Below are 17,598 nucleotides of genomic sequence, written 5' to 3' on the forward strand. Positions count from 1 at the left end.
TTGCTCCATGTCCAAGCCCCACACATTCCTTGGTATTTAAAGAAAGAAATATTCGGCAATGTGCATTAATACACTGCATACCAAAAAGCACCAACAAGAAGTAGCATTCATATGAAGGTAGAGATACTTAAGGTGTAGCAAGGCTAAGTTTTGAACCTAGCAATTCAAACCTTTCTTTAGTTACTTGCATGCTTTGAGCAGACAGGTTTAGGTTGCATTATATTGTATAATCTTTCAGAAAAGTTTTGGTGACTATACACATGGACGTAGGTAAGGGGGGGTTTCCTCGGGTTTGAACCCCCCCATTCATGTCCGAAGCTCCGCCCCTCCGTTTGTGGGTTTTAAAAACATTTTAGTGCTTTTTTGGTTTTTGGCCTACAGGGGGCGCAGTGTTTGGGCTAGCAGCATCAAACTTTCAGGGATTGTTTGGGGGACTCTCTTGATGATACTACCCGGGATTGGTGAAGTTTGGTTCAGGGGGTCCAAAGTTATGGACTCCCAAAGGTGGTGCCCCCATCCTCCATTGTTTCCAATGGGAGCTGATAGAAGATGGGGGCTAGACCTTTGAGGGTCCATAACTTTGGCCCCCCTGAACCAAACTTCACCAAACCTGGGATGTACTATCAGGAAAGTCTCTTATTGATACCATCCAGGTTTTGTGAAGTTTGCTCCAGGGAGTCCAAAGCTATGGACTCCCAAAGGGGGTACCCCCATCCCCCATTGTTTCCAATGGGAGCTAATAGGAGGGTCCATAACTTTGGCCCCCCTGAACCAAACTTCACCAAACCTGGGTGGTATCATTAGGAGAGACTGCTAAAGATACCCTAAAAGTTTGGTGCTTCTAGCATAACAATTGCACCCCTGACAGCAGGCACCCCCCAAATTTCCCCAGATTCTCCTTTTAAATCCACCCCCTTTGGCATGGATTTAAAGGGAGAATCTGAGGTCCTCAGTTTAGAAGAAGAAGAAGAGTTTGGATTTATATTCCCCCTTTCTCTCCTGTAGGAGACTCAAAGGGGCTTACAATCTCCTTGCCCTTGCTCCCTCACAACAAACCCCCTGTGAGGTGGGTGGGGTTGAGAGAGCTCCGAAAAGCTGTGACTAGCCCAAGGTCACCCAGTTGGCGTGTGTGGGAGTGCACAGGCTAATCTGAATTCCCCAGATAAGCCTCCACTGCTCAAGTGGCAGAGCAGGGAATCAAACCCGGTTCCTCCAGATTAGAATGCACCTGCTCTTAACCACAACGCCATATTGAAAGCGATGCTGTTTCAGGGTGGGGATAATGCACCCCAAAACAGCATCACTTTCAATGTTGTTTAACTTGGGACCCCATATTCTCCCTTTAAGGTGGATTTAAAAGGAGAATTTGGGCTCTCTACTTTAAACACCATTTTCCCTCTATGCCTCTGCCCAGAGGGGAGGGGCAGGGCAGGGCAGGGCAGGGCAGGGCAGGGCAGGGCAGGGCAGGGCAGGGCAGGGCAGGGGAGTCTGCCATCCCTGACCTTGGAGAGCTGCTTTTATAAGCGCTAGGCGAGGGGCGGGGCTTGGGGAGGCATGGCCATGCCCTAGGGGCAGGTGTGGGTGTGCCCCCCCCCGAATCCCCCCCCATAAAAAATCTATGCCTACGTCCCTGACTTTACTTGCGTAGGAATCTACTGAAACATCCTGAAAGTTGCACAAAAAGGGCCCCATGGAAAATGAGGACAGGAGGGGGTTGAACGAGAGGAGACGTGGGTTTTTTAAACTGATTTGTCAAAGTTAAAACAGCTGAGTGGCCATATATTTGCCTGTTCTCTTCTTGGAAATTTGTGTGTTCATATTGATAAGTGGCAAAGGCTTCAGCCATGAGGTCTCACTAGTCCCTGGAGCTCCGTGAGCTGGAGCTTGGCAATATACACCAGGGAGCAGGTCCATGGCTTAAATCCTGGAAGCCAGGTTGAGAGCATTTAGGCAAAAATTAAGAGGGAGAGAGTGATCTGGTAGAGGTCTATTACACACTCCCCCACCCCCCAAGCCAGACTTAAGAGTTGGTGATTTCTCCCTTTTTCCTTTTAAATCTTAGCTCAGTTGAAAGATTTTAAACATCTATCCTGGTTTCCTTAGACCCTTCTCATTTTTCCTCCTCATCGGAACTGTTTTACATTGTGCCTTCAGGATCTCGCTTTTAAGAAACTCCCATCCATCATGCACCCCGTTCTCTTTTAGTATTTTTGACCACGGGATCATACCCAGTAGTTTTCTAAGTTTATTGGACTGAGGAGCAGCAATGGTGTAGTGGTTAAGAGCAGGTGCATTCTAATCTGGAGGAACTGGGTTTGATTCCCTGCTCTGCCGCTTGAGCTGTGGAGGCTTATCTGGGGAATTCAGATTAGCCTGTGGACTCCCACACATACCAGCTGGGTGACCTTGGGCTAGTCACAGCTTTTTGGAGCTCTCTCAGCCCCACCCACCTCACAGGGTATAGTTTGTTGGGGGGGGGAAGGGCAAGGAGATTGTAAGCCCCTTTGAGTCTCCCACAGGAGAGAAAGGGGGGATATAAATCCAAACTCTTCTTCTTCATCATCATCCATTGTAGAGGCAATTCTGTGCAGTGGGGGATCCATTGTGGTGATAGGACAGGCTCTACCCAAGTCCCATTTCTGTTTGGTTTTCAGCAATAAGCAAGATAACCTCTTTTTAAAAGTTTCCTTAAATCGGTCTTGGTTAATGGTGGTTAATTGGGCTGGGGTGTGTGTGTGTGTGTGTGTGTGTGTGTGTGAGAGAGAGAGAGAGAGAGAGAGAGAGAGAGAGAGAGAGAGATGGTACTATTTAATTTGCAAAGTAATATTGCAAGTCTATGGACACCCCACTTGACTGTGAACATTGGTGTCAGATGAAACAAGTTAGAGGCTTATTATAAATTGGGACAGAGAGATGGAGAATTTGGAAATCTGCCCAACTCTCCCACAATATTTTGTGAACCCTCAGGAGGCTGAGTCAGCCAATTGCTCCATTCTCCTCTTTTCCCCTTTCAATTAACCCAACTGCTATCTACATTCTGTGAGGGGCACGGTCACCCCGCCCTCTGCTTTTTTGGGTGGGGGAGGGCTCTTTTTCTTTTGATTTATTTAAAAAGTTGTCATTTTCTGCCTATCTGGGTAACCCCCAGATGACCATGCAGATACCATGCATGCTTTGTTTCGCTGTGTAACCAAGATAGCCCCACTGATCTGCAGGCCCTGGTCCACTTTGGGTCCTCCAAGAAGATGTCCTAGGTCTCTGTCCAGAGATGCACGGCTCTCCCTAGTCCACTGGACTTGCTGGGTATTCCTGCTCCCACCATCTCAAGCTAAGAGGGCCTGTATTCCCAGCATTCAGTCTGTATCACCATTAACAACAGGCACTGCTCTTCCCTGCGCCTCCGGCTTGCTATCCTAGCGATAGTTTGCTGTACTTACATACTCTGGGGAGCTAGCCAGTGGTGGGATCCAAAAATTTTAGTAACAGGTTCCCTCGCCAGCCCACCCCCTCAGGAAAGGGGGCAGAGACGTACCTAGGCAAACCTGAGCCTTGGGCAAAACCTGAGTTGGATGCCCCCCATGGGCAGCCACCCCACCATGATCCCCCAAAATTTTTTTGCACCAGGTCATTTCTAAATCATCATCACATTATAGAAAATGCCCCAACTCACAAATCTGAACCAAGTAATGGTGAAACACACAGGTTCTTTGATAGAGACTGGTGAGATAAAAGGTACGAAAGGCTGAGAATCAATGAATTGCAGTACCTGAAAGGGATTAACCCAGTTCAGGGAGTTACATTATTAGTTGCAATTGCTATATGGAACCTTCACATTCAAAGGCAGGATGCCTCTTGGGGAGGGAAGGGCGTGGAGATGGAAAAGTGGACCCAATTAGTAACGCCCTCTTAGCACACACAAATAATTAGTAACCCACTCTCGGGAACTGGTGAGAACCTGCTGGATCCCACCTCTGGAGCTAGCAATACATGCTCAACCAGCTCCCTTCCCCTGGCATCTTTCAAGTAATGTGCTAAATGGGCCTGAACATGGTCATAGAGAACAACTTCCAACATTCAAAGTAATAAGAGAGGTATTAAAATAACTACACACATACTTTGCACAGCGATGGAGTGAGCAAGGGTACAGATCAGAGCTACACACCTGGTGTCCTCTGTCCCTGCTCTAGACATATCCTGCCTTCCTATTCTATGGGAGGCTATTGACTCCTCTGTCCTTCATCCATTACCTTGAGTCTTTGTCCCGTTGTTGGACAGCTTCATATGGAAATGGTTGTCATCAAGATGAAGCCAAGGAATGAGGGCTCCTCCTGGCAAGTTACCTCCAGATGTAATCAGCCAAAGTGGACCTCCAAAACAGACCTTGTTTCCCTTGTTTTAAGGGAATTCCTCTCCTCCATGTGGGTCAGTCTTTCTTTTTCTGTCCTTCCCAGGAGGGCTTTCCTCCTAGGTGTCACATTCCTGCCAGGGAATGAACTGGCCTTTTGATTGTTCTCTGCTGGCTAGAAGTATTTGCATAACCAAACCTGAAGTACTGAAGTACCTGGGAACCATCAGCAAGAGGTGAGCAGGGTGGGAGTGGGGCTTAAGATAAGAGCAGTGAATCTTTCTCCTCTTTCCTCTCCTTTCGCCAATAGAGAATTTTCTTGGAACGGATGTGGGGGTTTATAGTGTGATGTAGCCCAAAGGAAGAGGGCATTTCTCCATGTGCGGCTTTTTGTAAGACAGTTGCTGTTTATCAACTGAACAACTCAAGACAGACACATGTTTAGTGTTGGGTGCATAACTAAGCATTTCTAGTCAGTCACAAATGCACTGCGTACAATGACCAGATAAAATCAACAAGGAACTCAGCTGAGATAATTATGAAACAGAACTGCAGATTCCACAAAGACACGTTCAGATATAGAAACAAAATCCCTCCCTTGCTTAGATGGGATATTACAAACCCAAAATTAAACAAATTATATAGGATACTTTTTTCAGTAGCCACAGAAGGTGATGGCCACAAATCAGGTAGCTCATGTTATTGTTCTGATGAGTTTTAACTGAAGGGGGAGAGGAGCTTGGCCAACTAAGGAGTCCTCTTCTGGGTGCAGGACCAATGAGATCATGTTGCAGAACACCCTGGGTATGTTGTTTCAGTTACCCCTGTTGGGGGCCACTGCTGAGTCTCAGAGGTGGATCAATATGATGGTACCAGAATTAATCAGGTAATACCTGGAGAGCATAAGACAAAGGATCTGTCAGGCTGCAGATATTCGACGGATCCTATTTGTTTAGACCCTTGTGATCACATGCCAATGTTGTCTTGCTCGTTGTTCGTTTAAAATGTGTGTGAATCTGGTTTCAACAAATGATGATTGCTCTTTGCCCAGAGGAAGCTGGCCAGTTTTTGTTATTTGGATCTATATTCATCTGCTATCATCTTCTGGGCTTCAAAGGCTGCAGAAATCTTCCCAGCAATCCATTGGCTGGCTGGCTGGCTGGCGACTGGCATTCTGTATGGCTGACTGTCCTGTTCACTGACCAGCTCCTGGCCGGCCACCATCAAAACCTCCTTGCGCTGGCTTTCGCTTTTACTTTCAGAGGCCCAGGAGATTCCCATGTGGTGTTCTAGGACTTGACAGAGCAGCTTGAGTGGAAATGACATTTGGATGCCCCACATTAAACAGCCCTGCTGATGCATGGTAGGTTTTTCACTGTGGCTGGGAAAGAGCATTTGGTGAGGGAGAGTCACTGATACCTTTCCAGAGCTTCAGTATCCCTCTTCACTCCCTGTTCACCTTTGAACCTACATGCAGCAGGGAAACGGGATCCTTTTCCACAGCAGCCTCCTGGCCTGGTGGTTCCAACAAGTTTTCCCTTCTTTTGTTCAGCCATCATCTCTGTTTCTTCACCTCTTCTTCCAAGTCCCACCTTATCCATATTGGCTATTTCCATTATTGGCATTCCAGGTTCTCCTTCAGGTTTTCCTCAGTTAAAGCAGGGGCAGACTGGCCATTAAGGCCTGAGGGGGGCAAGCTCTTGCCACAACCACCCTGATCCCAAGTGAGGAAAGCCTCCCCTCCATTGGCATATTGCTACTGGGGACATGGGGTATCCCATGTCCCTGAGCACACACAATTTTGTCACGTGGGGGGACCCTGGGCACCAGCCAGGTCCCCACAACTGGCCTCTCCCACAGCGCAACCCGGCCAGCGGCCAGCGGCTCCCCCATGCCAGGCACCGCTCGGTGGCTGAGATATGTGTCGCGGCCACAGGCCAGCTCCCACCCCCCGAGGGAGACTGGGGAGGCAGGACTTGGCCTACTGCTATGGCACCCGCCTGGGCTGCCCACCACCGAGCCCCGCCCCCTGGCCTGCAGGGAGGCCTATCCAGGCAGCCCCAAGCCCCGCCCCCAACCCTGGCCTCTCTACTGGCTTCCATAAGTGGGGCGCAGGGAGCCGGGGGCATGGGGAGCCTGTCATGCCCCGAGTGCCATAGGCCCAGTAGGCCACTGCTACCCACACACAGTGTGAAGGAGGAAGCGTTCAGTGAAGCCTTGTGTGGTGTGGGGAAGGAGATGGTGCCCAGTGTGGAGTAACAGGAGAATATTCCTCCCTCTCTTTTTTTTGGGGGGGGGGGAGGCCCTTTTCTGGAACACTTTTTCCTCACAAACTTCATACAAATCTGTCTCTTAACAAATCATCAAGCACCTCCTTGAAATCACAAAGCTTTTAAAGTCCGCTTGCTGCAAAAGAGGAAACAGATTTACCTTCCATCTGGTGCCTCTTGTGAAATCCGAACATTTCAGCTATATGGGGTGAACAGCGGCACCGGAGAATGTTTATATAACCATTACATACAATATATTTATTCAAACTATACATTTCCCCCTTTTTTCCCTCCCCCCTTCTTTTTCCCGGTTTTTCAAGCAAGCAGAAGAAGGTTCATTCTCCATGTTCTCTTCTCCCAGATTTCTTTGTTAAATCCGGCTTCTCTTATCCAGGTCTCAAACATTGTCCATATCTTCATAATGTCTCTTAATTTCTCTTGCCATAACATATTTTTGCCATCATCTCAAAAATTTCTAACTGTATTTGTTCCCATACATATTCCAACCATTTTGAGATTGTCCATTTCTTATTATCTTTCCAACCCAATGCTATCACTGCATGTGCAGCTCTGATCACAATTTTATACATTGGTCCCAGAATTCTATTTACCCTTTTATCTTCTATTATTCCTACCATTAATAAATCATTATTTATGTCAATTTTCACTTTTAGTAATTGTTCTATATACTTCAGAATTTTTCCCCAAAACTTTTTTACCACTTTACTTTCTATCCACATATGGATGTAGTGTGCTCCCTGTTCACCACAATGCCAACATCTTGGGCTCAATCCCTTAATCATATAGGCTAGCTGTATTGGGGTTCTATACCATTTAAGTATTACCTATCTTTCCAATTCCACATATTTTTTAATCTTTATCTTATTCATACTATCCATGTTTCTTTCTATTTTTTCATCATCAAAGAGTTTTTCTTTCTCCCATTTTTGCTTCAACATTCTCAACATAAAATCCTTATCTTCCAACATATATTTATAAACTAATCCCAATATCTTTCCTTTTAGTATTTCATGGCTCTTCAACCATTGAATTATTGTACAATCACCTTTTATTCTAAATTTCTTTAATCTTTCCCAAATCCCTCTTAATACCAGCCAGTTCTCTTTCCCTCCCATTTCTATTAAATTTTGTAATGATATAACCTCTCCTTCATGGACTAGATCCGCCACTTTTTGTATTCTTTTTTCCTTCAGGTTTTTTATAGTTTTCCATCCTTCTTTTCCAATCACACTTGCCACTGGAGCACTGTCCAGGATGCCAGGCATCCATTTGCTTCTCCATTTTCCCCATATTTCCATAATCACTTTTCTTGGGCCTATAACTCTTTGTTTTACATTTTTAATAATCATTTGTATAAATACCATATTTGCCTATTCCTTCATTTACTTCATTTTCAAACTTTATCCATTTTTCTATATTATCTTCTTTTATGTCCATTAAACTTTTTATGTGGAATGCCTCAAAATATTCCTATGTTTTCGGTATTCCCCATCCTAGAAGTTTATTTGGCATATATACTACTTTGTTAATTACTCTTGCATTTTTCTTATCAAACACCCATGCTTTCAGTTTCCTATCCCATTCCCCAAATTGTTTTTTAGTAATTTTCATAGGTAATGTTCTAAATAAATAAAACATTTTAGGTAATATACACATCTTTACTGCTTTGATTTTCCCCGTTATAGATAGGGTCTTTGACTCCCATTCTTTAATCTTTGTATTTTTGTAATTGTATTTATACATCTATTGGAGATTATGATGCCTAGATATTTAATTTTCCTCTTCAATATCCTTTTATCAAACTGTTTCTTTTCTACATTTACACCCAATATTTCTGTTTTGTCCATAATGACAGTTAAACCTGAATATTTCTTAAAGTCTTCCAAAATTATTTTCAACTCTTTCATTGTGTCAACTGGATTAGTTGTTATCAATAACACATCATCTGCAAACATATTTATTCTTATTTCTTCTTGATTTATTTTATATCCTTTTATTCGTCCATTATTTCTAATTCTATCGGCCAGAAACTCCATTGCCAATGCAAACAGGGACAGAGACAGTGGACAACCTTGTTTAACCTCCCTTCTAATGTTAATTATTTCTGACAGACCCTCATTTACTCTTATCTTAGCCTTGCCATTCTTATATAATTCTTTTAATACTCCTATAAATCCATCACCAAATCCAAAATTATGTAAAGTTTTAAAAAGATACTCATGTCCCACTGTATTAAATGCTTTATATACATCCAATTTTATCATAGCATATTTTTGTTCTTTCCATGTTCAATAACATTTAATACATTTCTTATCAGGTGGTTTATATCTCTTCCTTTTACAAACCCATATTGATCTTGTGCTATTATTTTTGGAAGTATATCTCTTATTCCATTTGACAATATTTTTGCAAATATCTTATAATCTTAAACCTATTGGTCTATGTGAATCTACATAATTTGCGTTCTTCCCCGACTTTAAAATTATTACAATCTCCGTCTCCCTCCACGACTCTGGAACTCTCTGGCCTCTTAATATTTTATTAAATAAAATTTGAAGTTCTGGGACTAAAATTTCCGCCATTTCCTTATAATATTCGGCTGTAAACCCATCCATCCCCGGAGACTTGTGATTTTTTTAGCTCCTTAATAACCCCTATTATTTCTTCCTGTGTTATAGATTCTTCTATAGCTGCCCTTTCCTCTAAAGAAATAGTTTTGTTCATTTTCTCCTCATAATTTGTATTTCTTTCGTACCTAAACAATTGTTGATAAAACTGCTCAAATTTTTTCCTCATTAATTTGCTTTCTGTTATATTCTGATTTCTTTCTAATTTAACATTCTCATTCTTTGTTTCTCTTTCCTTTTCTTCAAATAATTAGCTAACCATTTGATTGAATGTATATTAGTCCTTTGAAACTGATTTTTTACCCAAATTTCCTTCTTCCGTAAATCCATTTTGTCTATTTCCTCTAACTTTCATTGCAATTGTCTTATTTCATTTTTTATCATTACATCATACTTAGCATGGAGTTTTTCTCTGTTTTATCTGAGAATTATTTCTTGAACCAACCTGCTTCTCTGGAGCAAACAACATGTCATGCACAGAAATGGAACTTTTTCATCCTCATGTTACTCAGCAGTTCTTCGATGTGTTTTTCTCTTCTTCAGGGTATCACTCCAGCCTTTCAGCTTAAGTGAGCCAGTCTTCCAGCACTACTTCTCCAATATCAACTGCCTTTTCACATAGCTTCAACATACTTTAAGAACTGTACCACATAAGGTGCTTGAATCCCACCTTCATAACAAAGTATAAGGAGTTTGCTATCAATCGTTTAAGAAAACCCTCAAGACACATATGAGGTTTAGGTACACCACGGTTTCTGTTCAGTAACAAACACACTATCGCTGGATCTAGATGTCATTGGCTGTTGCATTACTGTAATCATTCACTCCTGGAATGAATTATTACAGCAGCGCCATAGGCAATGATGTGTGGATCCTACCTGTGTAATACCAGTAGACCCAATAAAGCACCCGATTCAAGCATAACCAGCCACTAAGTGAAACATAAACTGCAGATTCACTTCGACACATTCCATTATATAATACTTTTAGGTTTTGGCACAAGCAACCCAGTTTAGTACTAGCTATAGTAAAAATCAGATTCAGTTGACATTTAACTGCCTAAATAAAACTAGAAGTTATACAAAACAAAACAAACCCCTGCCTGCAAGCCTGCATTCTAGGCATGGAAGTACTATGTTTTGGTACTTTATAACAGAACCAGAGCCAAATATAAAGATAAGAATACTTCTAAAATATGTTCAATTGGGAGATCTGCAGCTGTGCTTCTATAGCTCATAAGCCTGATATGGTGACACCTGCGTGGATGGGTATTTAAAAAAGATGTTCCTTCCCACCTAGGGGTGCCAGCCGTAAGTTAGGAAATACCTGGAGTTTGGGGGGTGGAGGTGGAGGAGGACAGAGGTTGGGGAGGGGAAGAACTTCAATGGGTCTAATGCCCTACAGCCCACCTTACGCAGTGTCCATTTTCTCCACGTGAACTGATCTCTTGTCACCTGGAGATAAATTGTAATCCCAGGAGATCTCCAGTTGCTAGCTGGAGATTGACAACCATATTCCCACCTCTGGACTTTGATTCTGGGAATGTCTCTGTTATCTTTCGGGGGGGCCCTGATGCAGTGGTCAGGCATCTACTTGGCATGCAGGAGGTCCTCAGGTCAATCTGGATGCAGGTTTATCAGATGCATGGATCAGGTGCACAAGACTTGGAAGAATGAAACTTATTGAATTACTGCTGACTTGTCCATCATATAAGATAAAAGTAGTCCTCTGTGCAAGCACCGGCCCATTACTGATCCATGGGGTGACATCTTATCATGACATTTCCTAGACAGACTACAGATTTGTCATTGTCTCCCCCAGTTGTCTACACTACATCTCCAGCAAGTTGGGTACTCATTTTGATGACTTTGGAAGGATGGGAGGCTGAGCCAACCTTGAGCGGGCTACCTGAAACTGACTTTTGCCGGGACTGAACTCAGGCTGTGAGCAGACCTTTGACTGAGAACTGCAGCTTACCATTCTACTGCACATTTTTTCTGCCTTTACAATTTACATTGATTTGAAGTTGAGGAATAGAGATACAATATATTCATGTGAATATGCATTGTGTGTGGGGGGGGCTAGGGGGGCTCAAGCTCCAGGTGCAACTTGAGAAGATCCCATGGGTGGCATCAGGCTGCTCCCGCCCCCCAGGGGTGAATGAGGAGCCACAGCCTCTGCCTCCCACCACCTCAGCCGCCCCGCCGGCTTCACCTCCCATGCCCATGCAGTCCCTCCCACCCTGCCTTAAAGGGCTCCTCCACTCCCTCGCCAGGCTCCTTTTAGCTCCACCTTGAGTTCATCTGCCCTTAGAATCCCCCTTTAATACTTGCTATTAGTTTTTCTAAAAGGTTTCATTTGCGAATTTTTTATTGCTACTGGGAGTTATGGCTATTTTGGGAACTTTTCATAAACTGCCTCAAGAGCCTTTTCCCCTTTGGTTTGTGTTTTTAATGGTACGTAAATACACTTGAATTCAGAAAGAAATAGTAAGGTAATTTGGTGCCCTTTGAAGTTGGTATAAAAATAATAAGGAAAAACTGACAATTTGTTGTGCTGTGGCATAACTCGTAAGTTTCTGTGAGTGGTTTGCTTTTGGCAGAAGTGCCAGACAATCTTAGCCAAGAACTGTGGATGCTTTTTTGAATCTAGTTCTGATAACAACTATTGTTTGCCCTGGCAGAAGCTCTGGCAACAGATTTTTTATGGGCTCCCTCTCTCCCCCCTCCCTTCACAACTAGGGATGCTCAGTGCTGCCCCGCCCCCCAAACTCTACTGCCCCACTGTGGAGGCTGCACTCAGTTTCTGTCCTTGCCCTGGGCACCACTTCCTGTAGCTAAGCCCCTGTTGATGCACAGCCTTTCTGATTGATTTTCATTGATTTTCATTGATTCTTCCTTTTTCCAAGATGTGTGGTGTCGGTGGTAAGAGAACCCATGTTATTTAGGGTGAGGGCTAATGCGCTCTTAGGGTGTATCAACAGAAGCCTAACATCCAAATCACAAGATGTCATAGTCTGCATTGGTCAAGCCACAGCTGGGGCACTGGGTGCAGTTCTGGAGGCCTCACTTCAAAAAGACTGTGGACAGAAAGGGGCGAGAGCAGAGGAAAGCTATGAGGATGATCTGGGGCCTGGAGACCAAACCCTACGAGGAAAGGCTGAGGGACTTGGGAATGTTGAGTTTGGAGAAGAGGAGGTTGAGGGGGGACACGATGGCTCTCTTGAAGTATTTGAAGGGCTGTCACTTAGAAGAGGTCAGGGAGCTGTTCCTGACAGCAGCAGAGGAGAGGACTTACAATAACAGGTTTAAATTACGGGGAGAAATGTTTCGACTGGATATTAGGACAAAATTTTTACAGTTAAGAGTCATTCAGCAGTGGAACGGGCTACCTGGGGAGGGGATGCATTCCCCTCCCCTGGCAGTCTTTAAGCAGTGCCAGGTCAAACACTGGTCTGGGGTGCTCTAGGCTGATCCAGCATTGAGCAGGGGGTGGACTAGATGGCCTGTATAGCCCTCCCAACTCTATGATTCTAAAACTAACATGGAGGAAATAAATGTGAAATGTAGAAACATATCATGTTGCCAAAGAAAAGGATGCAAAAATCTAGTGAGAGAGATGTGAAGAATCCTAAATTTAAAAATGTGCCATGCATAGTGTTGCCAACCTTCAGGTGAGGCCTGGAGATCTATTACAAGGGATCTCCAGGTGACAGATCAGTTCCCCTGGAGAAAATGGTACCATCTTACCCTTCTGAGGTCTCTCCCCTCCCCAAACCCCAGCATCCCCAAATGCTCCACCCCCAAACCTCCAGAAGTCTCCCACTGTTGGCAGCCCAAACTGTGGAAGTTACTGTGGTCCAACAGATACTTAATCAAAGTACTTTGCTGAGCTTTAATAGCCCCTAGTGCAGAGCTGGGATCCAGCAGGTTCTCACAGGTTCCCGAGAGTAGGTTACTAATTACTTGTGTGTGCCGAGAGGGGGGTTACTAATTGGTGATTTTGCCACATGATTTTTGCATTAGTTACACCCCTCCTCCACTCCTCAGCAGTAGTGCGCAGAACTTGAAGCGTCTAGCACAGGGGTAGGGAACCTTTAACACTCAAAGAGCCATTTGGACCCGTTTTCCATGGGAAAAGAAAACACTTGGAGCCGCAAATAATTTTTGACATTTAAAATAAAGATAACACTATATACATAGGGTTTTTTACCTTTTACTCAGCTTATTCTGAGAAGCGCATGGATGCGCCCGCCCTGCTGCCTGCAGGGCGGGCGAGGATGAAGCCGGCGGCTCGGCCTTGCTGGCCGCTGGGAAAGCACCCGCCCTGCTTCAATGGGGCGGGCGAGAGGGGAAGCCCGCAGCGCGGCCCAGCCGACCGTGGGCAGTTGGTGTGCCCGCCCTGCTGCCTGCAGGACGGGCAAGGATGGGGCCGGCGGCTCGGCTTGTGGAGCCACAGTGCATGGGCAGAAGAGCCACATGCGGCTCTCGAGCCGCAGGTTCCCTACCCCTGGTCTAGCAGGAGGTGCACCGGCATGCGTGGCAGCCTGCACCTGTGTGCATTTGTTTCCCGCCCAAGGACCGGCGCAGTGGCTGCGTCCTTGCCACAGCCCCGCCCAGCAATGCCCCACCCCAGAATGCCCAGCCATGCCCCCGTCGTGCCCCGCCCATTGTAAGGAACCTCAAAGGACTCGAAATATAGCAACTGAGTTCAGTTCTTTTATTTCATAAACTTCAACGATCACACTACACGGAATGCAGATTCTGACTTTCCCAGGCTCAAGGTGTCGCTTTTACGGACAATCCAGCCCCTCCCCGAACTCCCAAGCTCAATTCCCACGGCAGAGCGAAAACAAGCTTCAAACACATAAGATAAGCGCAGCAAGGTTAAAGGCAGTAACCATCCCGGGCACGTAGCCCAGAACGTGGAATGTGCCAAGGACAGGATGAAGGCGCAGAAACTAACCCCCATCCTTACACCCATCCCCATTGGTGCTACGCCACTGTTTGAATCCCACCACCATGGGAACCTGTTACTAAAATTTTTGGATCCCACCACTGCCCTAGTGCCTGCACCCCAACAAATCTTAGGAGCAGAAATAACAGCAAAACTAAGTTTAGCCACATCAACAGGGCAGTTCTTGCTATAGCCACTCAAAAATAATCATTTGGAAGCATCTGGGGTAGCTGAGTATTTTAGTAGCCACTTTGTTTTACTGTGGGATATTTTATTCAGTAAAAAAGATGTTTAATAATAAATCAGCCACCAGTAAGGGACAGTCACAAAGACACTGTTCTGGAGGGACCTTAAGGAAACAATCTTTCACTTGGACTGTAGGCAATGTGCTACCAAATAAAACAACCACCACAATTTAGGAACTGTCAGCATACGACAGTAGTGCGGGAGTTCAAATTTGCTGGGTATTTGATTCCTGCAAAAGTGGGGAATATTTCTTTCCAGAGTCTCTAAGCAAAAGGACCCAATCATGTCTAAGAAGTTTTTCAGCAATTAGCACTCCTTTCCTCTCTGTTGAATCCAACAGGTGACATCTAAACCGCTGTGTCTGCAGCAGAGAAGGTCAGACTACAACTGAAAACAGGTCAGGCGTCATTCACAGCCATGCAGCAAACCTGGATTAGAAACACTTAGCAAAGTTTGAATATTTTAAAAGAAATTATTTCATGAGTAATTAATACCAGCCATCTGATATGAAAAGAACTTTGTAAAAAGCAGGGTTTGTGGAAGTGGTGGGGATGGGGGTTAATAATAAGATCATTCCGGAAGGAGCTCTCCTGGAGTCTTGTGCACGTCTAGTTGGGCTAGTTGCCATCCTGACTTGCCAGGCCAGATTGGGAGCAAGGGACTGGTGATCCTGCAGTGGGTTCCCCTGGCCACATCGGGGTGGGGGGGCTGCCTCAGCTCCCGTTTTGGGGTGCATTATCCCCCACCCTGAAACAGCATCACTTTCATTGTTTAAACTGGGAACCTCAGATTCTCCCTTTATATCCATGCCAAATCCATGGCAAATCCATGGATTTAAAAGGAGAATCTGGGGAAATTTGGGGGGTGCCTGCTGTCAGGGGTGCAATTGTTAAGCTAGCAGAACCAAACCTTCAGATTATCTTTAGGAGATTCTCCTGATGATACCACCCAGGTTTGGTGAAATTTGGTTCAGGGGGTCCAAAGTTATGGACCCTCAAATGTGTAGTCCTCATTTCCTATTAGCTCCCATTGGAAACAATGGGGGATGGGGACACCCCTTTTGGAAGTCCATAACTTTGGACCCCCTGAACCAAACCTCACCAAACCTGGGTGGTATCATCAGGAAAGTCTCTCAACAAATCCTAAATCCCGCTAGCCTAAAAACTGCTCCTCCTGCAGGCCAAAAACAAAAAAACACTAAAAAATACAAAAAGGATTGTCATGCCCTTATATAAAGCCGTGGTGTGACCACACTTGGAATACTGTGTTCAGTTCTGGTCGCCACATCTCAAAAAGGATATCAAAGAGATAGAAAAAGTGCAGAGAAGGGCAACAAGGATGGTTGAAGGATTGGAGCACGTTCCTTATGAGGAGAGGCTGCAGTGTTTGGGACTCTTTAGTTTGGAGAGGAGACGTCTGAGGGGGGATATGATTGAAGTCTATAAAATTATGCACGGAGTAGAAAATGTTGACAGAGAGAAGTTTTTCTCTCTTTCTCACAATACTAGAACCAGGGGGCATTCATTGAAAATGCTGGGGGGAAGAATTAGGACTAATAAAAGGAAACACTTCTTCACACAACGTGTGATTGGTGTTTGGAATATGCTGCCACAGGAGGTGGTGATGGCCACTAACCTGGATAGCTTTTAAAAGGGCTTGGACAGATTGATGGAGGAGAAGTCGACGTATGGCTACCAATCTTGATCCTCCTTGATCTCAGATTGCAAATGCCTTAGCAGACCAGGTGCTCAGGAGGAGCAGCAGCAGCAGAAGGCCATTGCTTTCACCTCCTGCATGTGAGCTCCCAAAGGCACCTGGTGGGCCACTGTTCTTATGTTCTTAATCCCATTGACCAGACTCTGAAACACAGCGGGGGGCCCTGAGAGCCCAAAAGGCATAATTAAATATTCAAACTGTCCATAGCGAGTATTGAAAGCGTTTAGATGTTCATGGCCCTCTGCCATATGCACTCTGTAATAAGCTTCACGCAAATCCAACTTAGTAAACAGACGCCCTGTGCCCAGGTTGGCCAACAAGTCCTTGATTAAGGGCAACGGGTACTTATTCGAAGTGGAAACAGCATTGAGACCCCTGTAATCCGTACACAGTCTCAGAGTCCTGTCTTTCTTTTTCACAAACAGTACAGGTGCCTCAAAACTACTGTTGGCTGTCTGTATGAACCCGGACACTAAATTCTTTCTCAGGAAATCACATAAGGCCGCATCCTTGGCCGGACTCATGGGATACAGCCGCCCTTTTGGTAATTTGGCACCGGGAATCAGCTCAATCTTACAATCTGTGTGGATTGGGGAGGTAAAGAATCACACTCGGTCTCCTCAAAAACTTGCCACAAGGCCCGATAAGGCGGAGGAATGGACAGATCCAAAACGCCCCCCCTGGCATCACGGAACACCCCAGACCATCACGGGATCGCAACAGGTGCTCGGGGGGGGGGGGGGTTGGAACTCATATGATTTACACAAGGCAGATCTGTAAAAGTCAAAATTTGTTGCAACCATTTCACCGAGGGGTCGTGATCCATGAGCCAGGACAGTCCCAGAATGACTGGATATTGAGAAATGGGTGCAATCACGAAACTACAGCACTCCCAGTGCCCCTTGCAATTTACCAACAACCTGGGAGTCCGGGAAGTGATGGGACTTCCGCCCATGGGGCTGCCATCCATCTGATCAAATAGGATGGTTTCATGAAGAAGGATTGGTGTGAGCTTCAGGGTCTCTATAGTTGGGGATGAATTAAACAATGAGAACATCCTGTATTGACCAGGGCTGGCACGGCAATCTTAGGACCCCTGGGACCACTGGAGATGACAAGGGGAAGAACAATGGGCTCACTCACCTGCTCAGTCCTGACAGCTTCCCAAGGGGTGGGCAGCTCCTCTTCTTCGGCCTGGGGGGTCATCGAACGGGCTACTCCCTTCAACGGCTTGGATGGCTTGGCAACTGGTATCAAAGTAGCTGGAACGGCCTGATGTTTGGCTGGACAAGCGGCCGCCATATGCCCCTAACCCCCACAATACAGGCAGAGGCCGAGTCGCCGATGGCGGGCGTTCTCGTCAGCGGAAAGCTGGCATTTCGGTGGTGTGGAACGAGGGGTCTTAGAACTGGCAAGG

This window comes from Sphaerodactylus townsendi, linkage group LG08, assembly GCF_021028975.2.
Source record: "Sphaerodactylus townsendi isolate TG3544 linkage group LG08, MPM_Stown_v2.3, whole genome shotgun sequence".
NCBI lineage: Eukaryota > Metazoa > Chordata > Lepidosauria > Squamata > Sphaerodactylidae > Sphaerodactylus > Sphaerodactylus townsendi.